At 39.6% G+C, this 21,394-nt stretch overlaps 1 protein-coding gene and 1 pseudogene across 3 annotated transcripts in view; both read right to left on the minus strand.

The window, feature by feature from the left end:
• Positions 1 to 21,394, minus strand: part of HAT1 (histone acetyltransferase 1) — an 83,857-nt gene that overhangs the window by 40,584 nt on the left and 21,879 nt on the right. The window lies entirely within an intron of this gene.
• On the minus strand, positions 1,872 to 8,008 carry LOC118973272 (R3H domain-containing protein 1 pseudogene; annotated as a pseudogene).

The following is a 21,394-nucleotide window of genomic DNA, read 5'->3' on the forward strand; positions in this document are numbered from 1 at the left end:
TATGGTCATTTCAGCTTCCAATGTTCTATATTATTACACATGAGATGTTCCCATGAATTAATGTTTCCTTTTCCTCATCATCACCTAAAGCAATGTGCCAGAGAATAACTACTAGCCTGCTATGACATAAGTATTTTTACATTTATATTTCTATTAATACACATTTGAAAACAAAATTACATCCTTAGTGTCGTATCCTAAACACCATTGTCTAAAATTTGTCTATGGTGAGTTATTTTGATATAAAATTTTAAAGGTATGCTAAGTAAGTGGTACGTGCTGTCCTTCACTTGGCTAAAGTGGCAGAGACTCAACATGAGTTCTGAGAATACCTAAGATATTCTACAAAATAAGCAAAAATTTTTTCCATATCTCCTTAATTTGCTCAATATTACATTCTGTGACCATATTTAAGCTACAGAAATTTAAGTATTGTTAGAGAAACAGTGTGAACTTTTTCACTACTGAAAAACAAAGATTGTACTGTTTATTTATACTACATTGTTTTGCTACCAGAAATAAAAAATTATGACAAAAATTTCAATGTATAATTTTATGCTCTTTATGAACTTTATGAATACTATCTCATAAAAAACATTACTCATTAAAACACTATGACAATTATCAAAAAAGTATAGTGAAATATTATTATTCTTCCAAAGATTATTTTTTCACTCCCTCAAGATCAAATTTTTATAAGGGCAAAGAATTTTGCTATAAGAGTCTAAGGAATCCAGAAAATTAAGAATCTGTTCTCATCTACTCTCAAATTCAATCCTTATTAATGGGAGACAAGGATAAAAGAGATGGTTGAAATTCATACATAATACACACCATACTGATGTATTTCAATTTCCTCTACCAAACCTTTCATAGGAATGCTAGCGATTACCAAGACTGAATAACCGTATACACCTTTCACTAAAAAGCAATGAAATTACCTCAAGAAAGTGGACAGAGACTCTAAAAACTGTAAGACATTGATGAAAGAAACTGAAGATGATACAAATAAATAGATACACCAATGCTCATGGATTGGAAGAATTAATATTGTTAAAATGGATATACAACCCAAAGCAATCTACAAATTCAGTGCAATCCCCATCAAAATAACAATGCCATTTTTCATAGAACTAGAACAAAGAATCCTAAAATTTGTATGGAACCCCAAAAGAACCCAAACAGCCAAAGCAATCTTGAGAAAGAACAACAAAGCTGGAGCTTTCAAGTGCCTGATTTCAAACTACACTACAAAGCTATAATATTCAAAATAGTATTGTACTGGCAAAACCCAAAAATCAGTAGAATCAAATAGCCAGATATAAACCCATTTATACAGTCAATTCATCTACAACAAAGGAGGCAAGAATATACAATGCGGAAAAGACAGTCTCTTCAATAAATGGTGCTGGGAAAACAGGACAGTAACATGCATAAGAATGGAACTGGACCACTATCTATCTTCTACCACATACAAAAATAAATTCAAAATGGATTAAAGACTTGAATGTAAGACCTGAAATATTAAACTCCTAGAAGAAAGCACAGGTAATAAGCTCTTTGACATCAGTCTTAGCAATATTTTTTTGGACTAGTCTCCTCAGGCAAGAACAGTAACAGCTAAAATAAACAAATGGATTACATCAAACTAAAAAGCTTCGGCAAAGCAAAGGAAAATATCAACAAAATGAAAAGACAACCTACTGAATGGGAGAAGACATTTGTAAATAACACATCCAATAAAGAATTAAAATTCAAAACATATAAAGAATTTAAACTTAGTATTAAAAAAACCAAACAACTTGATTAAAAAATGGTCAAAGGACTTGAATATTTTTCCAAAGAAAACATAGAGAACATGAAACAGACACATGAAAATATGTTCAACATCACTAATCAACAAGGAAATGCCAATAAAAACCATGACAAATCACTTCACACTGGTCATATCGGCTATTATCAAAAAGACAAAAAAATAACAAGTATTGGTGAGGATGTGGAAAAAAAATAAACCTTGTACACTGCTGGTGGGAATATAAATTGGTGCAGCCATTATGGAAAACAGTACAGGGGTTCCTCAAAACTATAACTGCCATACAATCCAGCAATTCCACTTCTGGGTAAATCCAAAAGAAAATGAAAACACCAGCTTGAAAAGATATATGCACCCTTTATTGCAGCACTATTTAAATTTAAAACAGCCAGCATATGGAAGCAACCTCAGCATCCATTGACAGATGAATGGATAAATAATGTAAATAATGAAATATTACTTAGCCATATAAAAATAATGAAATCTTGCAATTTACAACAACATGAATGGACCTAGAGGGTATTATACTAAGTGCAATCTAAAACACAAAACAAAACAGAAACAGACTCAAATATAGGAAACAAACTGCTAGTGAACAGAGTGGTGAGGGATTGAAGGGCAGGTGAAATAGGTCTTGTGGATTACAAGGTACAAACTTAGTTATAAAATAAATCATTGGGCTATAACATACAGCATAGGGAATACAGTCAGTAATATTGTTGTGACTTTGGTAACTGGACTTACGGGGATCATTTTGTAATATATAAAAATATTGGGCCACTATGATGTACATATGCAACTAATAGGCTATTCTATATTAATTGTACTTATATTAATAAATAAAAGGGAGGTAGCAGGAGGTACTGATAAAAGCAAAGGTCAGAGACAACCATAAGCTGAACAAACCATCAGTGTCTGAATAACCGTATTTATTGTATTGCAAAACTTAGGATAATTATGTTATCTTTAAAGATGTTGGTTAGTGGAGATTTTTTACAGGCATCTTACTTGTGACTAAAAAATTTTACATGCAATCAGAGAACTCCGCTTGGAAAAGAGAAAGAATGGATGATGAGAAAGATCAATGTTATGGCAAAATTCTATTACACAAATTAACTTCTAAGCAGATTTGCTGTGGTTTCTTACCATCTAAAAGGTTTTATTCTTCACACACAAAAATAACACTACACAGTATAGTCTGCAAAAATTCAAATGAAATGTTATATGTAATAGTCTCAAACCTAAAACATCAGAAACAAAAATCTTGATTTTTTTCCACTTACATCTTCTTCTCTAATCCTATCTCAGTTAATGGCACTGTTATCGCTTAAGTAATGGGGTCCTGCTTGTTCCTTTTTCCTTCAGCCTTCACATTTAATTCAACAGCAAATCCTACTGACTTTACTTCCAAAATATATTATCAATCAGGCAACTAAATGCAGTGTTGTCTATAACACTGCAGTGTTGATCTCCCTTTTCACTCTTACCCTTTACACTGTTTCTTCATAGCAGCCAGAATCATCTTTCAAAAAATTAACCATATCCTATTACCCTCAGCTAGTTAAAACCTCTAAAGGCTATCAACTATTCTTATCCCATATGAACTAATTTTGCTAACTGCTTCTACCATCTCCTACTCTTCTCTCCATCACCACAGTAACTTAACTATGGTGATCCTTCTAGACTAAAAAAATGCCTTGCATGGTCTCATTTCAGGGCCTTTGCAAATATGCTAGTTCCTTTGCTTACAAAGTTCTCTCCTTGGGTTATTACATGGCTAGCTCCTCTTCATTCAGAAACCAGCAAAATGTTTCTTCAAAACACTATGAATTTATTAACTATTTGTTCCTCTTGGCTAGAATGTAAGCTCAATGAATGCAGTAACTGTTTTGTTTGCCACTGTATCTCTGGCATAAAGAACACAGAAGGCACTATGGAATGAATATTCTAAATGCAAACAGAAGAGTAAAGTTCATTCCTGCCATATCTACCACCCGTCCTTTTTTTTTTTTTCTCTAGTTAAAGTTTATTACCATACTTCTCTCGCAAGAAGTTACTCTGCAGGTCTCACTAGTGGAATACTTAGAGAGTCTTACAGGGAAAAAGTGGTGTAACTAACTGTACAAACTGTCTTGGGAATGGTATACAATCTTTAAAAGATTTAATGAAAGCAAAAGAGTTTACACTGGAGGAAGAATAACAAAGCTATAGATGAAAAAGCCAGAAGGTGAAAATACATTCTGTAAACTCTAAACATTTATACCAATTCAAGATATTAAGAGTGCTTTTGAGAATTCTGAGAATGTTTTTGCCTCTTTCACAGGGTGAGATAGAGAGTACCCTGCAGAACTTGAGCAACTCAGTTTTCTTCTGACTGCCTGATCTGTTGAATCCTAAAATTCACTTTGCTCACTGGGATAATGAACAATGTCAGTTTTATTTTTATTCCTCTTGTCCATTTCTTGCTGTTGTGAAATAGGGATAAATACTCACCATGTAGGCTCAAGAGACAACATTTCCTTCTTTCCAGTATATATTCTCTATTTACTGGCTGTAAAGCCCTTGAAGTTAACCTTTCTTCCTGTAAGTAGTGAGTGGAACATCATCTGGTGGAGAATATTAAAGTTCTAAGAGATACTCACTTGGGCTATCTCCATTATAATTAGTGAATTTAGTCCCAAATATGGGAAGACAGGTGAACTTAGCATTACATAATCATGGATATGTGCACCTGTGAGAAAATGTGATTAGCTGCTTGTTGTTGAGGTGCTGGGGGTGGCAGAGGTGACTGTGGAGGTCCAGGCACTTGGGTTCTAACTGGTTGTTGAGTCATAGGAGGATTATACACAACTGGACTCCGATCTGGGTTTATGAAGGGCTGACCTGTTTGTGGGTTGATCAGAATACTGCCAGGTGGTATGCCTGCCGCTTCCAAGGGAAGCAAAAAGAAGCTACTGCTAGGAGATGCGACTTGCCCATTTAGGCCACCATCAAAGGAAAGAGAACTATGAGTGCTGACCGTTGGATAGACGACAGGTGCGCCATGAGAAGACTGGCTGAGAGCTGTACCTGGAAGAGGCTGCTGGATGTGAGAAAGAGAGCCCATAGATGAACCTACACTACCAGAAGACTCAAAACCTGTTTTTGAAAGCCTGCCTACACTTTTGCTGCTTCCAGAACTATCACCTCTTGTCAGGACTTAAATTCCACTGAAGCTGCTGGCTTTGGTGACAGCAGGCTTGAAGTTGTGGAGCGAGCTGAGTCTGTGCTGCTCCAGGGTCGTGGCTCAGAGTACTTCAGCTCATTCTCTGTGCTGCTTTGATGGCTATTTGTTGATCTCCCTGAAGCATCTTTATTAACTCTTTTGTCAAAGATGTAATTCTCTTGGGAACACAGGGAATCTTGGGAAAATATTCGGTCTCTAGCTCTCCGGTACTCTTCTTCTCTTTCTTCTATACATTTGCTTCTTCTGTCATCTTTCAAACGTATTATCATCTGGTTATCATCTTTGTCAAAGCTAGAGTTCTCTCTCTTGAGGATATATCATTTCTGAAAATCTTCCTTTCTCATCCTTAATATGTTCATTAAATTTCTGATCAGGTATTATTGTATTGCTAGTTTTATTTACTATGACAGACTTGCCACTCTGATCAACATTGTGGTCTAATCCAAAGTAAGCAGCTACTCTGTGTAATAGCATCCTATGGTATTATGTCATTAGGGGGAATTTTTTACGTGGAGACTCATTATTACCAGTGAAATCTAAAATTTCTTGTTCCAACTTCAACAGCATCATTCTGTCCCTGGGATTGTTTTTTAATGTATTTACTAAAAATTCATGTAGATCTATGCCAGTTGAATCAGTACATTCTTGACTGGAATCTCTTGATAACATTTTCCTGGGCAACTTATCGCTGGCTTTTTCTTTTTCTGCTTCATCTTTTGAGGGCTTCTCCTCTTTTTCAAATGATTGTGTTAACTGGATCTGAATTTTCTCCTGAAAATCAATACTGTTGTCAATACAACGTTCATTCTTCTCTGCCAGAATCTTCCCATAGTTTTCAGATTTGGTAAGATTTTCAACTTTGGCTATATCTTTCACTTCTGCATCCAAATCATTCATTGTTTCAGTTTCATTTTTTACAGTAACAGTATCAGACATCCTCATTAGCAAAGGTTATTTTAGAATTCTACAGGGAACTTGAAGCCTGATGTGTCCTATGGATTTGGGATTGTGGTGTCCCACACACAAAAAATAAAATAATCCAAAGCTCTTTTTCACAGTTGTCAGCCAGGATGTCAATTGTACTGAACCATCTGGAACCTGGCAGGAGGAGTCCCATGTTCTTGTCACCACTGTAGATTCCTGGACTGAAATGGACTATATTGGATCAAATATATCATACCTTTCAACAGCCCATGTTACTGAGGAGGAGGAGGTGGCTGGAGCGCAGCGTGGCGGGACGACGGCGGGGCTGGGTGGGTGCAAGTGAGAGTCTTACAAAAGGGAATTAACCCCATCACCAGCCAGGACATCAGCTCCAGCGGCAGTCGCGGCCCCACCCGTCCTTTTTTTATAAGGGGAAAAAAAGTTTTTGCATGAACATGTAATTTAAATAAATGATCTTTGACCATGAAGCAATTAATCCTACAGAAAGACATCGCAAAAGATAGATTCCTTACTCCTAACATAATACTTGTAAATGGAAAGATCTGATTTTCAAAATGGAACAATTAGAAGTCAATGAAAATACACAGCTATTTTCACTGCCCACAGTATTTGAAAGATTTATCAATAACTAAACTATTTGTCAATAGTTCCTTTGGAAGAAATCAATTCAGTATTATCAGCTGTAACTTAAAAAAAACGAAACACACAAAAACCCTCAAACAATGAATTTTGTGCAACACAAGGAAAAATACTACCTGCATTTTTTAGGAAGAATATCTAGCTAGGCTTCAGAGTTTAACAATCTTAGAAATATCTAATTATGGGAAAACTCCATTTTAACAAGTCTGTCTAAAAAGCTAGTTTAATAACATTGTGTGAATTTGGGTAATCCTTTACAATAAAAGAAAACCAAAAAAAATTAAAGGCTTAAAATAACAGAATTATAACAAAAAGGGCCAAATCAACTAGTCCAAGTAATCAATGAGAAAAGGTTTTAACAAACAAATGATAAGGCATGAGGTTAGCAAAAGATTTAAGTCAGAAGTTCAAAGTCAGTTTAAAGGCTTGAAGAAGTTGGTTTCATTGTTAATCCTTAGGAAAACTGCTACTTCTATAGAAGAAAATTATGACATCCAGTAAGTAGTAATACATAAGAATTTCTTTTTCCACATTTTAATCCTCTGCCTATTTGGGTGTATATAGTATTATCAATATGACAGACTTGATTTGATAAAATTTGCTAGATTTCTTAAGTCCAAAGGGTGAGAGATTTTACCACAAGAAGGCAATTTCCAATTTTTAATTTTATAAATGTTATTCAGTAATAAAAATGGCATTTAACTAAAAAGAAAATAAACAACTCTGTGAAGTAATTCTTGATGAGAAGTTTCAATGGCTTCAAATAGGAATGCCAGAAACAGAACTCTAAAACATGTACTTTTATTAAGATCTCTCAAAGATTCATGTCCATCCCAAACATGCAAATACACTTTCTCCATCCCAACATCCCCCAAAGTTTCAACCAAACCAGCATCAACTCGATTCTAAAATCTCATCATCTAAGTTATCTAAATCAAGTATGAATGAGCCTAGGTATGCTACATCACAGGGCAAAATTCCTTTCCACCTGTGAGACTGTGAAATTAGAAAAAAAGGTTATCACTTCTAAAATGCAATGGTGGGACAAGCATGGGGTAAAATTTATAGACTTTCCTACTGCAAAAGGAAGAAAGGAGTCACTGGTACTATTATGCAATTTCAAACTCCAGCAGGTCAAATTCCATTAGGCTTCAAGGCCTCAAGTACTATGGCCTGCAGCCCCATCCAGTCATTTTCCTTGTTCTTGCAGGGTAGCAACACATTTGCAGCTGAGTAGTGCTATCAGCCAGTTTCCTGCCCATGTATTTTGGAAGGTCATCATCCTTCCCTCACCCATGACAGTGTTTCTGATGATATTACATTCTTAAAACCCTTGTGGATCACCTGCACATACCATAAGGGTCCACATGATTAGACAAGATGGTCCCTCCACAGATCCTCCCTGGTTTCTGTTCCTGGCTTTTGCTGAGGATATCCATGAGTCATATAGCTAATCTCTTCAGCAAGAGCAAAAGGTTACCTAGCCAGATTGTTGGCCTTCTCTCCAAGCACACTTTCCTGACAATGAATCCCCTAATATTAGTGTTTTCTGAAATCTGGATAGGTTAAGAATCTCCCAAATCATCAAATCCTGGATCTTTTTTTGCTTAACATTTCTTCCCTCAATTTCTTTCCTCTCACATCTTACTATAGGCAGCAAGAAACCAGACCACAGCTTCAATATTTTGTTTAAAAATCTCCAGCTAAATACCCAAGTTCAATGCTTACAAGGTCTGCTTTCCACATAAATGCAGGGCACAATTCAGCTAGGCTTCCTGGCACTATATAACTGGGGGTAAAATTGTAATATTTCCAGAATATCTCACCTGGTTTTAGTATATTTACATATCAACAGGAGCTCAAGGGTAGAGAGAAGTTCATCTCCGTATCAATGGGTAATTACCTGGGCAACAGAGGGCTTATCTGTACCTGAGAGATGAAGGGGAGCAGGAGAGAGAAAGATGGGCCAGCCTGCAGTTTGTAGGCAATAAATGGATTTTAAACTTTAAAATTGCTACCTTTGACTGATTTCGGTTTTTAGAGGTATTTTACCTGGGGTATTCCTCTCTCTGGACTTACATCTGGCAGTAGTCACCAGGATTCTCCTGAACCTGAAATCTGTCGTAATGGGTGCAACCTTTGGGAGGGCCACCCCTAGATACTATGGGGAGAAGCGGCACTCGCACCAAGGGATGTATCTATACTTAGGTAGTCATGAAGGCGCAACTACCACTGTTGACTGTGCTGACACCGGCCCGTCGCCCAAACCTAAGGCTACTGCTTCTGTCACTATTGCTGCTCCTGTTGCTGGCTGGAGCCTGGTTACAACTATGGAAAGAAGCAGAGGTCCAGGCCACTTGATAAAGAAGCAACTGGCTGCTGTGTAACTGGCTATGAAGCCCATTGCTGGAACAGCTCCGACCAAGGTAATAACCACCTATCTCATCACAGGGTGGGTGAGAGACTGGACCCAAAGGCCACGGAGTGGTGTGGCACAGACACCTAACGTATATCATGTGATTGGCCATTTGCCTTTGGCATCCCCAGGGAATGATGAAGCAGACAGATTGGCCCAGGTGCACAGGCTAGAAGGAAAGCCTCTGATGTGGTCCAATGGCTACACCAGTGTTTGTTGCATGCGGGGCAAAAGACAATGTGGGCTGTAGCCTGTAGGTGGGGCTTGCCACTGACCTTGGAAGAAGTCAGCAGAGCCCGAAAGGAGTGCCTTGTGTGCTCTAAGAGGGACTTACACCGTGTCCCACAGCAACATGGGACAATAGTCTGGAGGCCTATACCCCTTGTCAGGTGGCAAATAGACTATTTGGGGCCTCTGCCCATATCACGATATCGGCATGCCATGACATGTGTGGACATGTCTACTGGACCATTGGTTGCTTTTCCTGCACGTTTTGCAGATCAGCAAACCACCAAGAGGAGCCTGGAGCATCTCTTTGCAGCCTATGGCCAGTCGCCAGTGATTGAGAGCGATCAAGGAACCCAGATTATTGGACATGCATTGCAAGGATGGGTGCAGTAATTAGGAATAAAATGGATGTGGCCCTGGATATTCTGACACATTGACTGGTAATGGTTGGCTCTTCCGGCACCTTGGGGAAAAGGCCTGGAAGTTGGCCTCCTTTGTATTTCTGAAATAACCTTAAAGTGGCCCCACCAAATCAGTTATTTGCTTCTACAGTCCATGTGTCCTGGATGGGCCCCCTGGCTGCAGCTGCCCCATGATGGCAGGAATGGATGAGCTTTGGACTTAATCTGCATGGGACTTTAAACCTAGCTGAATCCTCTGGCTTGAGAATTATCATGACTGTGTTGCTGTTGTCAAGAAAAAAATGTTTAAAGGCCTGACTTTGTCTAATATTTGGAAAAAGTTTTGTGAGCAATCTAGCATGGTTGTTAGGAATGAGTAAACAAGTGTAGAAACATATTTTGTGCTTAGTGAGAGATTGCGCTGTAAAGTACATTTACTTAATCTGCATAGGCTGAATCCTCTGGATTGAGGATTATCAAGATTTTATTGCTGTTGCCATTGTATGTTATTAGATTGGTCACAAGATGGGAAACAAGTAAATTGTAAGGTGATATTTCTGGAGGGCTGCGCTGTGGGTAAAACTGTAATATTTCCAGAATATCTCACCTGGTTTTAGAATATTTGCATATCAACAGGAGCTCAAGGGGGGAGAGAAGTATGGCTTTAGTGGATTTGCATAATTCCTCAGGGGTGGAGAGAAGTTCATCTCCATATTAGTGGGTAATTACCTGGGAAATGGAGGGCTTATCTGTACCTGAAAGGTGAAGGGAGGGCCAGTGTTGCTGCTGCTGGAGCAGGAGAGAGAGAGATGGGCCAGACTGAAGTTTGTAAGCAATAAACATATTTTAAACTTTATTTCTACCTTTGATTGATTTTGGTTTTTTTGGTATCTTTAATCTACAATTACATGAGGAACATTGTTTACTAGACTTCCCCCTTCACCAAGTCCCCCCACAAACCCCATTACAGTCACTGTCCATCAGTGTAGTGAGATGCTGTAAAATCACTACTTTTCTTCTCCGTGTTGCACAGCCCTCCCCGTGCCCCTCCTTCCACATTATACATGCTAATCATGAGGGCCCCTTTCTTCTTCCCCTCCTTCTCCCTCCTTTCCCACCCATCCTCCCCAGTCCCTTTCCCTTTGATAACTGTTAGTCCTTTCTTGGGTGTTGTGAGTAGGCTGCTGTTTTGTTCCTTCAGTTGTTCCTTTGTTCTGATACTCCACATATGAGTGAAATCATTTGGTACTTGTCTTTCTCCGCCTGGCTTATTTTGCTGAGCATAATACCCTCTAGCTCCATCCATGTTGTTGCAAATGGTAGGATTTGTTTTCTTCTTATGGCTGAATAATATTCCATTGTGTATATGTACCACTTCTTCTTTATCCATTCATCTACTGATGGACACTTAGGTTGCTTCCATTTCTTGGCTATTGTAAATAGTGCTGTGATAAACATAGGGGTGCTGCATTCTTAGGGTAAATTCCTAGAAGTGTGATTCCTGGGTCAAATGGTATTTCTATTTAGAGCTCTCTGAGGAACCTCCATACTGCTTTCCACAATGGTTGAACTAATTTACATTCCCACCAGCAGTGTAGGAGGGTTCCTCTTTCTCCACAACCTTGCCAACATTTGTTGTTGTTTGTCTCTTGGATGATGGCAATCCTTACTGGTGTGAGGTGATATCTCATTGTGGTTTTAATTTGCATTTCTCTGATGACTAGCTATGTGAAGCATCTTTTCATGTGTTTGTTGGCCATCTGAATTTCTCCTTTGGAGAACTGTCTGTTCAGCTCCTCTGCCCATTTTTTTAATTGGATTATTTGCTTTTTGTTTGTTGAGGTGCATGAGCTCTTTATATATTGTGGATGCCACCCCTTTATCGGATCTGTCATTTATGAATATATTCTCCCATACTGTAGAATGCCTTTTTGTTCTATTGATGGTGTCTTTTGCTGTACAGAAGCTTTTCTGCTTGATATAGTCCCACTTGTTCATTTTTGCTTTTGTTTCCCTTGCCTGGGGAGATATGTTCATTAAGAAGTCACTCATGTTTATGTCCAAGAGATTTTTGCCTATATTTTTTTCTAAGAGTTTTATGGTTTCATGACTTACATTCAGGACTTTGATCCATTTTGAATTTACTTTTGTGTATGGGGTTAGACAATGATCCAGTTTCATTCTCTTACATGTAGCTGTCCAGTTCTGCCAACACCAGCTGTGGAAGAGGCTGTCATTTCCCCATTGTATGTCCATGGCTCCTTTATCGTATATTAATTGACCATATATGTTTGGTTAATGTTTGGAGACTCTATTCTGTTCCATTGTCTGTGGCTCTTTTCCTGTGCCAGTACCAAATTGTCTTGATTACTATGGCTTCGTAGTAGAGCTTGAAGTTGGGGAGCAAGATCCCTCCCACTTTATTCTTCCTTCTCAGGATTGCTTTGGCTATTCCAGGTCTCTTGTGGTTCCATATGAATATTAGAACTATTTGTTCCAGTTCGTTGAAGAATGCTGTTGGTAATTTGATAGGGATTGCATTAAATCTGTATATTGCTTTGGGCAGGATGGCCATTTTGACAATATTAATTCTTCCTACCCAAGAGTATGGGATGAGTTTCCATTTGTTAGTATCCCCTTTAATTTCTCTTAAGAATGTCTTGTAGTTTTCGGGATATAGGTCTTTCACCTCCTTGGTTAGGATTATTCCTAGGTATTTTATTGTTTTTGATGCAATCGTGAACGGAATTGTTTTCCTGGTTTCTCTTTCTATTAGTTCATTGTTAATGTACAGGAAAGCCTCAGAATTCTGTGTATTGATTTTGTATCCTGCAACTTTGCTGTATTCCGATATCACTTCTAGTATTTTCGGAGTGGAGTCTTTAGGGTTTTTATGTACAATATCATGTCATCTGCAAATAGTGACAGTTTGACTTCTTCTTTACTAATCTGGATTCCTTGTATTTCTTTGTTTTGTCTAATTGCCATGGCTAGGACCTCCAGTACTATGTTGAATAACAGTGGGGAAAGTGGGCATCCCTGTCTTATTCTCAATTTTAGAGGAAATGCTTTCATCTTCTCGCTGTTCAGTATGATGTTGGCTGTGGGTTTTTCATCTATGGCCTTTATTATGTAGAGGTACTTGCCCTCTATACCCATTTTGCTGAGAGTTTTTATCATGAATGGATATTGAATTTTGTCAAATGCTTTTTCAGCATCTATGGTGATGATCATGTGATTTTTGTCCTTCTTTTTGTTTATGTGGTGGATGATGTTGATGGATTTTCGAATGTTGTACCATCCTTGCATCCCTGAGATTAATCCCACTTGGTTATGATGTATGATCGTCTTGATGTATTTTTGAATTCAGTTTGTTAATAATTTAAGTATTTTTGCGTCTATGTTTATCAGGGATATTGGTCTGTAATTTTCTTATTTGGCGGGGTCTTTGCCTGGTTTTGGTATTAAGGTGATGCTGGCTTCATAGAATGAGTTTGGGAGTATTCCCTCTTTTTCTATTTTTTGGAAAACTTTAAGGAGAATGGGTTTTCCCTTAAAGATATACAGAATGTCTTCTCTGTATGACTGATAAAACTCTGCAGTAAATCCATCTGGCCTGGGAGTTTTGCTCTTAGGCAGTTTTTTGATTACCATTTCAATTTCTTTGCTGGTAATTGGTCTGCTTAGATTTTCTGTTTCTTCCTTGGTCAGTCTTGGGAGGTTGTATTTTTCTTGGAAGTTGTCCATTTCTTCTAGGTTTTCCAGCTTGTTAACATATAATTTTTTGTAGTATTCTTTAATAATTCTTTGTATTTCTGTGGGGTCCATCATGATTTTTCCTTTCTCATTTCTGATTCTGTTGATGTGTGTAGATTCTCTTTTTCTTTTTATAAGTCAGGCTAGGGGCTTATCTATTTTGTTTATTTTCTCAAATAACCAGTTTTTGGTTTCACTGATTTTTTTCCATTATTTTATTCTTCTCAATTTTATTTATTTCTTCTTGATCTTTATTATGTCCCTCCTTCTGCTGACTTTAGGCCTCATTTATTCTTCTTTTTCCAATTTCGATAATTGTGTCTTTAGACTATTCATTTGGGATTGTTCTTCCTTCTTTAAATATGCCTGGATTGCTATACACTTTCCTCTTAAAACTGCTTTCGGGTGTGGGAGCCAAGATGGCGGCGTGAGTAGAGCAGTGGAAATCTCCTCCCAAAAACACATAGAGCTATGAAAATATAACAAAGAAAAATCTTCCTAAAATAGAGACCACAGGACACAGGACAACATCCAGACCACATCCACACCTGCAAGGAACCAGCGCCTTGCGAAGGGGGTAAGATACAAGCCCCGGCCCGGCGGGACCCGAGCGCCCCTCCCCCCGGCTCCCGGCGGGTGGAGAGAAACCGGAGCAGTTTCTGTTTTTTTTTTTTGGCGAGCGCTTTTTGGAAGCCTTAGAGGGACGGGCCCCCGTTGCTGGGGAGGCAGGGTGGCGGGACCGGTGAGGAGGTGCCTGGGAACGGCGCCGGAGGACAAAGAATATCCCGCGTTTCTCCCTGCGAGACCTGGGGGCGGGTGCCTGAGACCGGTGCCTGAGGACGGAGGAGGTCGCGCGTTTTTCCCCTTTTTTTTTTTTTTCTCTTTTTGGCGAGCGCTTTTTGGAAGCCTTGAAGGGACGGGGACCCCAGTGCTAGGGAGGCACGGTGGCGGGACTGGTGAGCGGGTGGCTGGGACCGGCGCCTGAGGACAAAGAATATCCCCCGTTTTTCCCTGCGGGACCGGTGGGCGGGTGCCTGAGACCGGCACTTGAGGACAGAGGAAATCGCGCGTTTTTCCCCTTTTTTTTTTTCTCTTTTCTGCGAGTGCTTTTTGGAAGCCTAAAAGGGACAGGGACCCCGGTGCTAGGGAGGCAGGGCGGCGGGACTGGTGAGCCGGTGCCTGGGACCGGCACCTGAGGACAAAGAATATCCCGCATTTTTCCCTGTGGGACCGGTGGGTGGGTGCCTGAGACCAGCACCTGAGGACGGAAGAAATCACGCGTTTTTCCCCTTTTTTTTCTCTCTGTTTGCCGAGTGCTTTTTGGAAGCCTTGAAGGGACAGGGACCCCGGTGCTAGGGAGGCAGAGCGGCGGGACTGGTGAGCGGGTGCGTGGGACCAGTGCCTGAGGACAAAGAATATTGAGCGTTCCTTCCCTGCGGGACCGGTGGGTGGGTGCTTTTTGGAAGCCTTGAAAGGACAGGGACCCTGGTGCTAGGGAGACAGGGCAGCAGGACCAGTGCGCGGGTGCCTGGGACCGGCACCTGAGGAAAAAAAAAAAAAAATCGCGTGTTTTTTCTTTTTTTTTTTTCCTTTCTGTTCCCTCTCTCATTGTTGCTGTTGTTGTTTTGGTTTGGAGAGTGCTTTTTGGAAATCTTAAAGGGGCAGGACAGGTCACTTAGACCAGAAGCAGGGAATCTGGGGATCTCTGGGCACTCTAACCCCCTGGGCAGCAGGGAGCACAGAGGCCCCTTACGGAGATAAATAGTCTCCTGGCTGCTCCCCCTCCAACGGGGCTCCACCATTTTGGAGGAACAGCCCCAGCCAGGCCAAGCCCACAGCAACAGTGGAGATAAACCCCAAAGCAACTGGGCAGGAAGCAGAAGCCCTGTCTGCGCACAGCTGCCCAGCACAAGCCACTAGAGGTCGCTATTCTCCCAGGAAAAGGCTACAAACCAACAAGAAGGGAAGCTCTTCCAGCGGTCACTTGTACCAGCTCTGCAGACTATCTCTATCACCATGAAAAGGCAAAACTACAGGCAGACAAAGATCACAGAGACAACACCTGAGAAGGAGACAGACCTAACTAGTCCTCCTGAAAAAGAATTCAAAATAAAAATCATGAACATGCTGACAGAGATGCAGAAAAAAATGCAAGAGCAATGGGATGAGATGCAGAGAAAAATGCAAGAGCAGTGGGATGAGATGCAGAGAAAAATGCAAGAGCAGTGGGATGAAGTCCGGAAGGAGATCACAGATGTCAGGAAAGAGATCACAGAAGTGAAACAATCCCTGGAAGGATTTATAAGCAGAATGGATAAGATGCAAGAGGCCATTGAAGGAATAGAAGCCAGAGAACAGGAACGTATAGAAGCTGACAGAGAGAGAGATAAAAGGATCTCCAGGAATGAAACAACACTAAGAGAAATATGTGACCAATACAAAAGGAAAAACATTCGTATTATAGGGATACCAGAAGAGGAAGAAAGAGGAAAAGGGATAGAAAGTGTCTTTGAAGAAATAATTGCTGAAAACTTCCCCAAACTGGGGGAGGAAATAATCGAACAGACCATGGAATTATACAGAACCCCCAACAGAAAGGATCCAAGGAGGACAACACCAAGACACATAATAATTAAAATGGCAAGGATCAAGGACAAGGAAAGTTTTAAAAGCAGCGAGAGAGAAAAAGGTCACCTATAAAGGAAAACCAATCAGGCTAACATCAGACTTCTCAACAGAAACCCTACAGGCCAGAAGAGAATGGCATGATATACTTAATGCAATGAAACAGAAGGGCATTGAACCAAGGATACTGTATCCAGCACGACTATCATTTAAATATGATGGTGGGATCAAACAATTCCCAGACAAGCAAAAGCTGAGGGAATTTGCTTCCCACAAACCACCTCTACAGGGCATCCTACAGGGACTGCTCTAGATGGGAGCACCCCTAAAAAGAGCACAGAACAAAACACACAACATATGAAGAATGGAGGAGGAGGAATAAGAAGGGAGAGAAGAAAAGACTCTCCAGACAGTGTATATAACAGCTCAATAAGCGAGCTAAGTTAGGCAGTAAGATACTAAAGAAGCTAACCTTGAACCTTTGGTAACCACGAATCTAAAGCCTGCAATGGCAATAAGTACATATCTTTCAATAGTCACCCTAAATGTAAATGGACTTAATGCACCAATCAAAAGACATAGAGTAATAGAATGGATAAAAAAGCAAGACCCATCTATATGCTGCTTACAAGAAACTCACCTTAAACCCAAAGATAAGCATAGACTAAAAGTCAAGGGATGGCAAAACATATTTCAGGCAAACAACAGTGAGAAGAAAGCAGGGGTTGCAGTACTAATATCAGACAAAATAGACTTCAAAACAAAGAAAGTAACAAGAGATAAAGAAGGCCACTACATAATGATAAAGGGCTTAGTCCAACAAGAGGATATAACCATTCTAAATATATATGCACCCAATACAGGAGCACCAGCATATGTGAAGCAAATACTAACAGAACTAAAGAGGGAAATAGACTGCAATGCATTCATTGTAGGAGACTTCAACACACCACTCACCCCAAAGGATAGATCCACCGGGCAGAAAATAAGTAAAGACACACAGGCACTGAACAACACACTAGAACAGATGGACCTAATAGACATCTATAGAACTCTACATCCAAAAGCAACAGGATATACATTCTTCTCAAGTGCACATGGAACATTCTCCAGAATAGACCACATACTAGCTCACAAAAAGAGCCTCAGTAAATTCCAAAATATTGAAATTCTACCAACCAATTTTTCAGACCACAAAGGTATGAAAGTAGAAATAAATTCTACAAAGAAAACAAAAAGGCTCACAAACACATGGAGGCTTAACAACATGCTACTAAATAATCAATGGATCAATGAACAAATCAAAATAGAGATCAAGGAATATATAGAAACAAATGACAACAACAACACTAAGCCCCAACTTCTGTGGGATGCAGCGAAAGCAGTCTTAAGAGGAAAGTATATAGCAATCCAGGCACACTTGAAGAAGGAAGAACAATCCCAAATGAATAGTCTAACATCACAATTATTAAAACTGGAAAAAGAAGAACAAATGAGGCCTAAAGTCAGCAGAAGGAGGGACATAATAAAGATCAGAGAAGAAATAAACAAAATTGAGAAGAATAAAACAATAGCAAAAATCAACGAAACCAAGAGCAGGTTCTTTGAGAAAATAAACAAAATAGATAAGCCTCTAGCCCAACTTATTAAGAGAAAAAGAGAGTCAACACAAATCAACATAATCAGAAATGAGAATGGAAAAATCACGACAGACTCCACAGAAATACAAAGAATTATTAAAGACTACTATGAAAACCTATATGCCAACAAGCTGGAAAACCTAGAAGAAATGGACAACTTCCTAGAAAAATACAACCTCCCAAGACTGACCAAGGAAGAAACACAAAAGTTAAACAAACCAATTACAAGCAAAGAAATTGAAACAGTAATCAAAAAACTACCCAAGAACAAAACCCCGGGGCCGGACGGATTTACCTCGGAATTTTACCAGACACACAGAGAAGACATAATACCCATTCTCCTTAAAGTGTTCCACAAAATAGAAGAAGAGGGAATACTCCCAAACTCATTCTATGAAGCCAACATCACCCTAATACCAAAACCAGGAAAAGACCCCACCAAAAAAGAAAATTACAGACCAATATCCCTGATGAATGTAGATGCAAAAATACTCAATAAAATATTAGCAAACAGAATTCAACAGTATATCAAAAGGATCATACACCATGACCAAGTGGGGTTCATCCCAGGGATGCAAGGATGGTACAACATTCGAAAATCCATCAACATCATCCACCACATCAACAAAAAGAAAGACAAAAACCACATGATCATCTCCATAGATGCTGAAAAAGCATTTGACAAAATTCAACATCCATTCATGATAAAAACTCTCAGCAAAATGGGAATAGAGGGCAAGTACCTCAACATAAGAAAGGCCATATATGATAAACCCACAGCCAGCATTATACTGAACAGCGAGAAGCTGAAAGCATTTCCACTGAGATCGGGAACCAGACAGGGATGCCCACTCTCCCCACTGTTATTTAACATAGTACTGGAGGTCCTAGCCACGGCAATCAGACAAAACAAAGAAATACAAGGAATCCAGATTGGTAAAGAAGAAGTTAAACTGTCACTATTTGCAGATGATATGATACTGTACATAAAAAACCCTAAAGACTCCACTCCAAAACTACTAGAACTGATATCGGAATACAGCAAAGTTGCAGGATACAAAATCAACACACAGAAATCTGTAGCTTTCCTATACACTAACAACGAATCAATAGAAAGAGAAATCAGGAAAACAATTCCATTCACCATTGCATCAAAAAGAATAAAATACCTAGGAATAAACCTAACCAAGGAAGTGAAAGACTTATACTCTGAAAACTACAAGTCACTCTTAAGAGAAATTAAAGGGGACACTAATAAATGGAAACTCATCCCATGCTCATGGCTAGGAAGAATTAATATCGTCAAAATGGCCATCCTGCCGAAAGCAATATACAAATTTGATGCAATCCCTCTCAAATTACCAGCAACATTCTTCAATGAATTGGAACAAATAATTCAAAAATTCATATGGAAACACCAAAGACCCCGAATAGCCAAAGCAATCCTGAAAAAGAAGAATAAAGTAGGGGGGATCTCACTCCCCAACTTCAAGCTCTACTACAAAGCCATAGTAATCAAGACAATTTGGTACTGGCACAAGAACAGAGCCACAGACCAGTGGAACAGATTAGAGACCCCAGAAATTAACCCAAACATATATGGTCAATTAATATTTGATAAAGGAGCCATGGACATACAATGGCAAAATGACAGTCTCTTCAACAGATGGTGCTGGCAAAACTGGACAGCTACATGTAGGAGAATGAAACTGGACCATTGTCTAACCCCATATACAAAGGTAAACTCAAAATGGATCAAAGACCTGAATGTAAGTCACGAAACCATTAAACTCTTGGAAAAAAACATAGGCAAAAACCTCTTAGACATAAACATGAGTGATCTCTTCTTGAACATATCTCCCCGGGCAAGGAAAACAACAGCAAAAATGAGCAAGTGGGACTACATTAAGCTGAAAAGCTTCTGTACAGCGAAAGACACCATCAATAGAACAAAAAGGAACCCTACAGTATGGGAGAATATATTTGAAAATGACAGATCTGATAAAGGCTTGACGTCCAGAATATATAAAGAGCTCACACGCCTCAACAAACAAAAAACAAATAACCCAATTAAAAAATGGGCAGAGGAACTGAACAGACAGTTCTCCAAAAAAGAAATACAGATGGCCAAGAGACACATGAAAAGATGCTCCACATCGCTAATTATCAGAGAAATGCAAATTAAAACTACAATGAGGTATCACCTCACACCAGTAAGGATAGCTGCCATCCAAAAGACAAACAACAACAAATGTTGGCGAGGCTGTGGAGAAAGGGGAACCCTCCTACACTGCTGGTGGGAATGTAAATTAGTTCAACCATTGTGGAAAGCAGTATGGAGGTGCATCAAAATGCTCAAAACAGACCTACCATTTGACCCAGGAATTCCACTCCTAGGAATTTACCCTAAGAACGCAGCAATCAAGTTTGAGAAAGACAGATGCACTCCTATGTTTATCGCAGCACTATTTACAATAGCCAAGAATTGGAAGCAACCTAAATGTCCATCTGTAGATGAATGGATAAAGAAGATGTGGTACATATACACAATGGAATACTACTCAGCCATAAGAAGTGGAAAAATCCAACCATTTGCAGCAACATGGATGGAGCTGGAGAGTATTATGCTCAGTGAAATAAGCCAAACGGAGAAAGAGAAATACCAAATGATTTCACTCATCTGAGGAGTATAGGAACAAAGGAAAAACTGAAGGAACAAAACAGCAGCAGAATTACAGAACCCAAAAATGGACTAACAGGTACCAAAGGGAAAGGAACTGGGGAGGATGGGTGGGCAGGGAGGGATAAGGGGGGGGAAGAAGAAGGGGGTTATTAAGATTAGCATGCATGGGGGGGAGGGAGAAAGGGGAGGGTGGGCTGCACAACACAGAGAGGACAAGTAGTGACTCTACAACATTTTGCTAAGCTGATGGACAGTAACCGTAATGTGGTTGTTAGGGGGGACCTGATATAGGGGAGAGCATAGTAAACATAGTATTCTTCAGGTAAGTGTAGATTAAAAATTTAAAAAAAAAAAAAAGAAAGAAAGAAAGAAAAGGGGGATTACTCCTTAACAGGATAAAACTATTGGTAAATCAAAGATCAACGCATGCTTTAAATATCCTTAATGTTGATCACTTAAAGGGTGTCAGATGATCAGCTATGGAGGTACTCTTTTCTGATAATATTCCTTTCTCTTAATTAAAAAAAAAAAAAAAAAAGCAGTTACTGTGTGCTGACCTCCAATGAGTTCTGCACAGTGGTATAGAGGGCATGTCAAAGTGTGGGCAAAGGGTCTGTTTGTTTCTACGCAGAAGATCAAGGCCTAGCTTGGATACCCAGAAAATGAACTAAGATACGATATGAGGAGGAGCTTCCGGCATCAGCACTCTCTGGAGGACTCGTGCTGGGGGATGATCATCAAAAAGCCTCCACAGGGATCCGGACGATGCTGCGGTTGTGGCTGCATCCAGCCCACCGTCTCCTGGACTTGCCATAAGAAGGAGGAGGGAGATGTCTAGGCTGGCATGTGCATACAGTGAGACAACGAATTTGACTGGATCTGTACTGTTGGAACTCAACCAGGAGTTGGGAGGGGTGCAAGTTGTAGCACCCCAAAATCTCATGACTATAGACTATCTATGGTTAAAAGAACATATGGGATGTGAACAGATCCCAGAAATGGGCTGCTTTAATTTGTCTGAT

The sequence above is a fragment of the Manis javanica genome, chromosome 12 (genome assembly GCF_040802235.1).
Source record: "Manis javanica isolate MJ-LG chromosome 12, MJ_LKY, whole genome shotgun sequence".
Lineage (NCBI taxonomy): Eukaryota > Metazoa > Chordata > Mammalia > Pholidota > Manidae > Manis > Manis javanica.